This window comes from Tachyglossus aculeatus, chromosome 2, assembly GCF_015852505.1.
Source record: "Tachyglossus aculeatus isolate mTacAcu1 chromosome 2, mTacAcu1.pri, whole genome shotgun sequence".
In the NCBI taxonomy this organism is placed as follows: Eukaryota; Metazoa; Chordata; class Mammalia; order Monotremata; family Tachyglossidae; genus Tachyglossus; species Tachyglossus aculeatus.
The window spans coordinates 15,205,537-15,212,850 of record NC_052067.1 but is presented as its reverse complement, the minus strand read 5'-3'; the positions used below and the strand labels follow the sequence as shown (position 1 = coordinate 15,212,850).

The 7,314-nt window shown below is 43.4% G+C and overlaps 1 non-coding gene across 1 annotated transcript; it reads right to left on the bottom strand.

Annotated features, from left to right (window-relative positions):
* Positions 1-2,509: 2,509 nt before the first annotated feature.
* LOC119924986 lies at positions 2,510-2,647 on the bottom strand. Its single transcript, XR_005449659.1, has one exon. It is a non-coding gene; the product is annotated as a small nucleolar RNA SNORA7 (small nucleolar RNA).
* Positions 2,648-7,314: the final 4,667 nt, after the last annotated feature.

The following is a 7,314-nucleotide window of genomic DNA, read 5'->3' as shown; positions in this document are numbered from 1 at the left end:
CACATAGTAAGTACTTAACAAGTACCATAATTATTATTATTTGTTATTATTATTATTGGTAACTTCTTTGTGCCTCAGTTCTCCTGTTCATCCTCCTACTCAGACTGCAAGCCCCATGTGGGACAGGGACCGTGTCTAACTTAATTCACCTGTATCTACCCCAGCACTTAGAACAGTGATTGACACATAGTAAGCTCTTAACAAATGCCATTTAAAAAAAAAGAGGAGAAGCACTGTGAGAAGCTCAGCAAAGACATTGTTAACCTGAATGAATCTGTCATTGAAGTTAATAGGGATTGTTCTTGGAAGCCAAGATTAACATATATTCTCCCAAGTGCTTAGTAATCAATCAATCAATCAGTCGCATTTATTGAGCGCTTACTGTGCGCAGAGCACTGTACTAAGCGCTTGGGAAGTACAAGTTGGCAACATTTAAAAAAAAAGAGGAGAAGCACTGTGAGAAGCTCAGCAAAGACATTGTTAACCTGAACGAATCTATCATTGAAGTTAATAGGGACTGTTCTTGGAAGCCAAGATTAACATATACTCTCCCAAGTGCTTAGTAATCAATCAATCAATCAAATTTATTGAGCGCTTACTGTGTGCAGAGCACTGTACTAAGCTCTTGGGAAGTACAAGTTGGCAACATATAGAGACAGTCCCTACCCAACAATGGGCTCACAGTCTAGTACAGTGCTTTGCACACAGTAAGCACTCAATGAATACGATTAAGTGAATAAATGAATGTGCTTAGTACAGTATTCTGTACACAGTAAGCACTCAATAAATACGATTGATCAGTAACCACTTATTTGAAGCTTCAGACCATTACTGTGGCTTCAGAGTCCACCTACTCCCTTTTGCCTCACTGCTGGACAACTTCTCAGGCTTCTCCAAACCCCAGCCCCATCTCTTTCCTCCTGCTGCTGCCATCCCAGGGACTCAGGGAATCAAGCAGAGGGTGAGAGGAACACAATACATGAGTGGCAGTGGCTACTGGGTGGATTCTTGGTCAATCAGTATAAATTCTACACCCTTTTAGCACTTAGTAATAATAATAATAACAATTATGATACTTTTTAAGTGCTTACTATGTGCCAAGCACTATTCTAAGTGCTGAGATCACAGTAGTAAATTATTTTGAATCTGTCTCCCCCTTTAGCTTGTGAGCAAGGTCATATCGTTTACTTCTATTGTAGTAGAAGTAGTAGTCATGGCCTAGTGGAAAGAGCTTGGGGCAGAGTCAGAGGACGTGGTTCTAATCCCAGCTCCATCTCCTGTCTGCTGCTTGACCTTGGGCAAGTCATTTAACTTCTCTGGGCCTCGGTTCCTTCCTCTGTAAAATGCAGATTAAGACTGAAAGCCCCCTGTGGGACAGGGACTGTGTCCAATCTATCTTGTATCTACCCCAGTGCTTAAAACAGTGCTTGGCACAAAATAATTGTTTAACAAATACCACAACTATTATTAGTTATTAATAGTAATAGCATTTATCAGTTTTTACTGTGTGCAGACCACTTTTCTAAGTGCTGGGAAAGAGTAGTAATAGCATTTATTAAAGGCTCTCTCTAGGCAGAGCACTACACTAGACACAGACGGCTGGGAATTAGACACGGACCCTGTCCCTCGAGAGGCTCTACAAATATAGGTCAGGGAGAGACTGGACACAAACACATTGGAAGCAATGAAACAGTAAAAGACTAAAACAGCATAAAAGAGTAGGAAAAATAAACCGTAAACAAAATTAAAGCGAAAGGCTGTGGGTAGAGGAGGAGAATTTCAGGCTCCTCATGTTCCAGAGTCTAAGGCATGCTCGTAATAATAATAATAATAATGATGGCATGTATTAAGTGCTTACTATGTGCAAAGCACTGTTCTAAGCACCGGAGAGGTTACAAGGTGATCAGGTTGTCCCACGGGGGGCTCACAGTCTTAATCCCCATTTTCCAGATGAGGCAACTGAGGTCCAGAGAAGTTAAGTGACTTGCCCAAAGTCACACAGCTGACAATTGGCAGACTCAGGATTTGAACCCACGACCTCTGACTCCAAAGCCCGGGCTCTTTCTACTGAGCCACGCTGCTTCTCATAGCTATTTTTCCTACTCTTTTATGCTGTTTTAGTCTTTCACTGTTTCATTGCTTCCAATGTGTTTGTGTCCAGTCTCTCCCCGACCTATATTTGTTGAGCCTCTCGAGGGACAGGGTCCGTGTTGTTATCTTTCCCTCTGGGGTGAATGAAAAGCAGGATATTATCTCCCAAGTGCAAAGCCCTATATGCAATCTTGTCTTATCTTATGCTGTCGAGTTGTTCCCGACTCATAGCGACACCACAGACACATCTCTCCCAGAATGACCCGCTCTCCATCTGCAATCGTTCTGGCAGTGGATCCTTTGTGTTTTCTTGGTAAAAATACAGAAGTGGTTTACCATTGCCATTCTGCGCAGTCAACTCAAATCTCTGCCCTCGACTCTCTCCCATGGCACTGCTTCCCAGCCTGGGTGAGTTTTGCTTTGTAGCAGATTGCCTTCCACTCGCTAGCCACTGCCCAAGCTAGGAATGGAATGGGTAGGCCTCTGTTTGACTCTCCCTCCCATAGCCGAGACTGGTAGGGTACTTGAAATTCTCCAGGTGTGACCCTGAGAGGGGACCTATACACGGTAGGAACTCAAAAACTACTATTGATTGAATAGGAGGCTAAATTATAATCTTCCAGAACCCAAGCCCTCTTGGCACCATATCAACTGAAGACAGGTCAACTGGGCAGCCGGAATGTCACAGAAAACACAAGTAGGAAATCTCACTTCTGTTATCCAGAAATGGGAAATATGTGGAATTGGCAAAAAGAGTATCTAACTGCAGTTAGATGTGCTTCCGGAAGACTAAACCAGATCCCCAGAAATCTTATTCTCAGTATGAATTTCAAACTGACCCAGATGGGAGCCTGGTAATGGGGAGAGAAAGCTGAAAGGACGTTAAACAAAGGGTCATTTTTACATTATCATTATTATCATCCTGAACTTCCCTAGTACACCCAATGTGCTGAAAATAAAAGATTTCAAATTGCCTTATCCACTGCTATGAGCTCAGTAAATTGTGTCGTTTTCTACCCTATTTAACAGCCTGTGAAGTTAATAGGCAGCTCCAGTGCAGTAACTGAACTGACTCAACTTTGAACTCTATCTACGGATTCTAAGAAAAAGAGCAATTGTAGCCTCTGAGATTACAGAATCCAATTAAGTATCAACTTCCCCCGCTGATAGATAGACCTGAATCCTCACAGAAATGCTAATGACACACCACATGAACATTCTGAACTATCACAACACTCCTCCATGCCTAAATCGGAACCTCGCTGCCAATTAAGCAGGGATGGGAGAAGCAATAGGACGGTTTTTAGTATGCAACAAAATACTAGAGGAAAATAAGCCAAAAAAACATTTTTTAATGCCTCATTTATTCTCAGAAAGGAAATGTCAAGGTCAGCAACACGGGTGGCACCCAAGCTTACAGGGGAAAGACACATCTGCTGTATCTTGGCACCCATCTGTTCGTTCTTCCGAACTACCCTTATTGTAATTAAGATACACTTGTCTTTCAAGGTTTCCTCAGGTGTTGAGGAACGTTCAGGCAGTTGTAAAGTGCAGTTGCTAAAGGCGATTCACTCAATGTTAGTTGCAGCCCGAGGCAATGCCATGAATGTACCAACCCTCAAGGGCTACAAACACTGAGAGAGAAGTATATTAAATAAGCATCATCAGACTGAGCTCAGAAGAGAGTTTGGGGACTTGTTACATAAAGTGTGCAGCCAAGTGATCTGCTCACTCTACACCCAGGCACTGAACTGGGCTTAGTGACCTGTCCCTCCCCCCGGCATATGGGTCACTCTCTGCTTTGGGTCTTTCCTAAAAATAGGCTAATAATAACAATAATAATAATAATAATGGTATCTGTCTCCCCTGTTCTAGACTGTGAGTCCGCTGTGGGCAGGGATTGTCTCTCTTTGTTGCTGAATTGTACTTTTCAAGCACTTAGCCCAGTGCTCTACACACAGTGGGCGCTCACTAAATATGATTGAATGAATGAATTAATGAAATTTGTTAAGCAAGGTACTTAACAATAGTAATGGTACCTTTTTTTTCATTTGTTAAGCACTTACTATGTGCAAAGCACTGTGCTAAGTGCTGGGGAGGATATAAGGCGATCAGGTTGTCCCACATGGGGCTCACAGTCTTAATCCCCATTTTACAGATGAGGTAACTGAGGCTCAGAGAAGTTAAGTGACTTGCCCAAGGTTACACAGCAGACATGGTGGAGCCGGGATTTGAACTCATGACCTCTGACTCCAAAGCCCGGGCTCTTTCCACTGAGCCACGCTGCCTCTCTGTACTTGTTAAGCTCTTTCTAAGTGCCAAGCACAGCTCTAAGTACTGGGTTAAATACAAATTAATCAGGTTGGGCACAGTCCCTGTCTCGCAGGGGGCTCACACTCTTAATCCCTATTCATTCATTCATTCAGTCAGTCATATTTCATTCAATTGTACTTACTGAGTGCTTACTATGTGCGGACCACTGTACTAAGTGCTTGGGAAGTACAAGTCGGCAATATGTAGAGATGGTCCCTACCCAACAGTGGACTCACAGTCTAGAAAGGGGAGACAGACAAGAAAACATGTAGACAGGTGTCAAAACTGTCAGAATAAATAGAATTATAGCTATATGAAGTGCTTACTGTGTGCAGAACCCGGTACTGTTTGGGAAAGTACACTACAACAATTAACTGTGACATTCCCTGCCCAGAACAAGCTTATGGATGAGATAACTGAGGCCCAGAGAAGTGAAGTGATTTGCTCAAGGTCACACAGCAGATACGTGGTGGAGCCGGGTTTAGAACCCAGGTTCTTCTGACTCTGAGGCCCAGTCTGTAACCACTAAGTCATGCTGTTTCTCTTGCTTATCTTACATCCATGGGGCTTTTCTCCCAGATCATTTCAGAATGGACCAAGTTCCAATTCCTCTCAAATTCCTCCAAGGAGAAGCCCATGCGTGTGAATTAGCCTAAAAGTTCATATCAGTAAAAAGGCAGGCAGGGCCAATTGCTCTTTTAGTTACAAGAAAATTGCTCTGCTTAGGCAGTTTGACTCTGGAGTCGCAAAGAGTGGCGGCTATAGCGACAAATAGGTACAGCCAGATACAGAGGCAGCTCCGCTGATTACATCCATCTTAATGATGCCATTAATAAAACCAATCAGGCAAAGACCCTCCTATGTAGACTTTAATTCCTGGGCTGGGGATTATCACTCAGTCTCAGCTATTGGATAAGAAGTACAGTGGCTACTGACTGGAGTTGGGTTTTAGATGGCAGCTCTCCTTGACACTCAACAGGTCAACACTTAGGCAGCCGGAAAGGCTTTAACAGATTCCACATGAAACCCAACCCAAGGACACACAACCTGGGAACACCAGCCTCAAGACAGCAACGGCCAGACCCCTTTACTAGAAGCAGAGAGCACTAGTAGAGTGAAGATGCTCATTGAAATCTGTGCCAAAAAAATTATCAAGGCAGTTTAACGAGGAGCAACCTACACAGGGTAGATATCTAAAATGTGAAACATTGATTACTAATTATTAAAGCGTATATCGCTCTGGACCATATGTCTTGTCTTATGCCGTCGAGTCATTTCTGACCCATAGCGACACCTCGGACACATCTCTCCCAGACCACCCTGCTCTCCATCTGCAATCATTCTGGAAGTGTATCCATGGAGTTTTCTAGGTAAAAATATGGAAGTGGTTTACCATTGCCTCCTTCCATGCAGTAAACTCTAGTCTCCGCCCTTGACTCTCTCCCACGCTGCTGCTGCCCAGCACGGGTGAGTTTTGACTTGTAGCCGATTGCCTTCCACTCGCTAGCCACTGCCCAAGCTAGGAATGGTAGGAATGGAAGGGGTATGCCTCTGCTTGACTCTCCCTTCCGTAGCCGAGACCGGTAGAGTACTGGAAACTCCCCAGGTGTGACCCTGAGAGGGAGGACTATATGTAGATGTACTATATAAGCTGTCATATAGGCTTCATAAATAGTAATAACTAGTAATCACCAGCCAACCGCAATGCCTGAAAACCATCTCTGGCCAAAGAGAGTGTGCAGGAAAAAACAACCCAAATGGTTGGATTGGTTGAGAAGACTGCAGCTCCGGAGATGCGTATCCCTCCCGCAGCTTATCCCCCATTGTAACTTCTCTCCCACTTTATGTGACTGGATTGGGACCTCAAAAGTTAGTCAGCAGTCTTCCCCTGCCCACAGCACTGAATTTCGTCCCAGATTGTACCAATGCTGAGCCCTGACACCCCTAGGAATAGAGCTTCTGAGTTCTGGCACCTCCGGGTTTATCAGTTAGTTATGGAAGTAGAAATAAAGTCTATATTCTAGATTTGCAAACATCCAGCCTTCACATCCTACTGTACCAGTAAGATGCTCTTTCAAATAAACTTGTTATGACTCAGTGTTCAGTGGTATTATCATTTGTTGTAATGACAACAGTACCGCCACACAAAGTCATTACGAATTTTAAATTCATGATTATTTAATCCTTTGAGGCCCAGCGCCTCTTTTATTAAAAATTAAACTCTGCCTGCCCACCCACCAAGCTGCCATCACCACCACCTTCCCACAGATTAGAGAGAGAAAGGACAGGTAGGTAAGAGACGAAAAGGAATGTGAGAGCAGGGAGGTGTAGGAGAACCAAGGAAAGCAAGAGAGATGGGAGAGAAGAGGGAATGCTACAGACACATCAAGAGGGGAGTAAATGGAGGGAAAGATGAATGGGAAAGAGAGTTGGATGTCTGAAAATGAAAAGGGAAAAGTAGCATAGGTTAGATAGGGAGAGAGCAAGAGAGAACACAAATAGACAACAAATACTGGGAAAAGAGAGCTAAATCAGTAGGGACACAGGAAAATAGAAAGAGGACATAATGGAGACAAAGAGACCAATAAAAGAGTTGAAGGACAAAGAAGGGGAGAGGGAGAGTGGCAGAGGAAGAGAAAGAAAAAGGAAGAAGAGTACTCCATCTATCTAACCCAAACACCTGCACAAAGCACGGGTCTTTCTGCAATAATTTTACATTCATTCATTCATTCAATCGTATTTATTGAGCGCTTACTGTGTGCAATTGTACAAGCATCTGTAGCATTTGTGAACTATTGTTTTGCATATTTAAATGTGCTATTACTTGTGATACCAATTGATGAGACTCACCATTTATGGTGATCAACCAATCAATGGTATTTAGTGAGCACTGACTGTGTGAGAAGCACT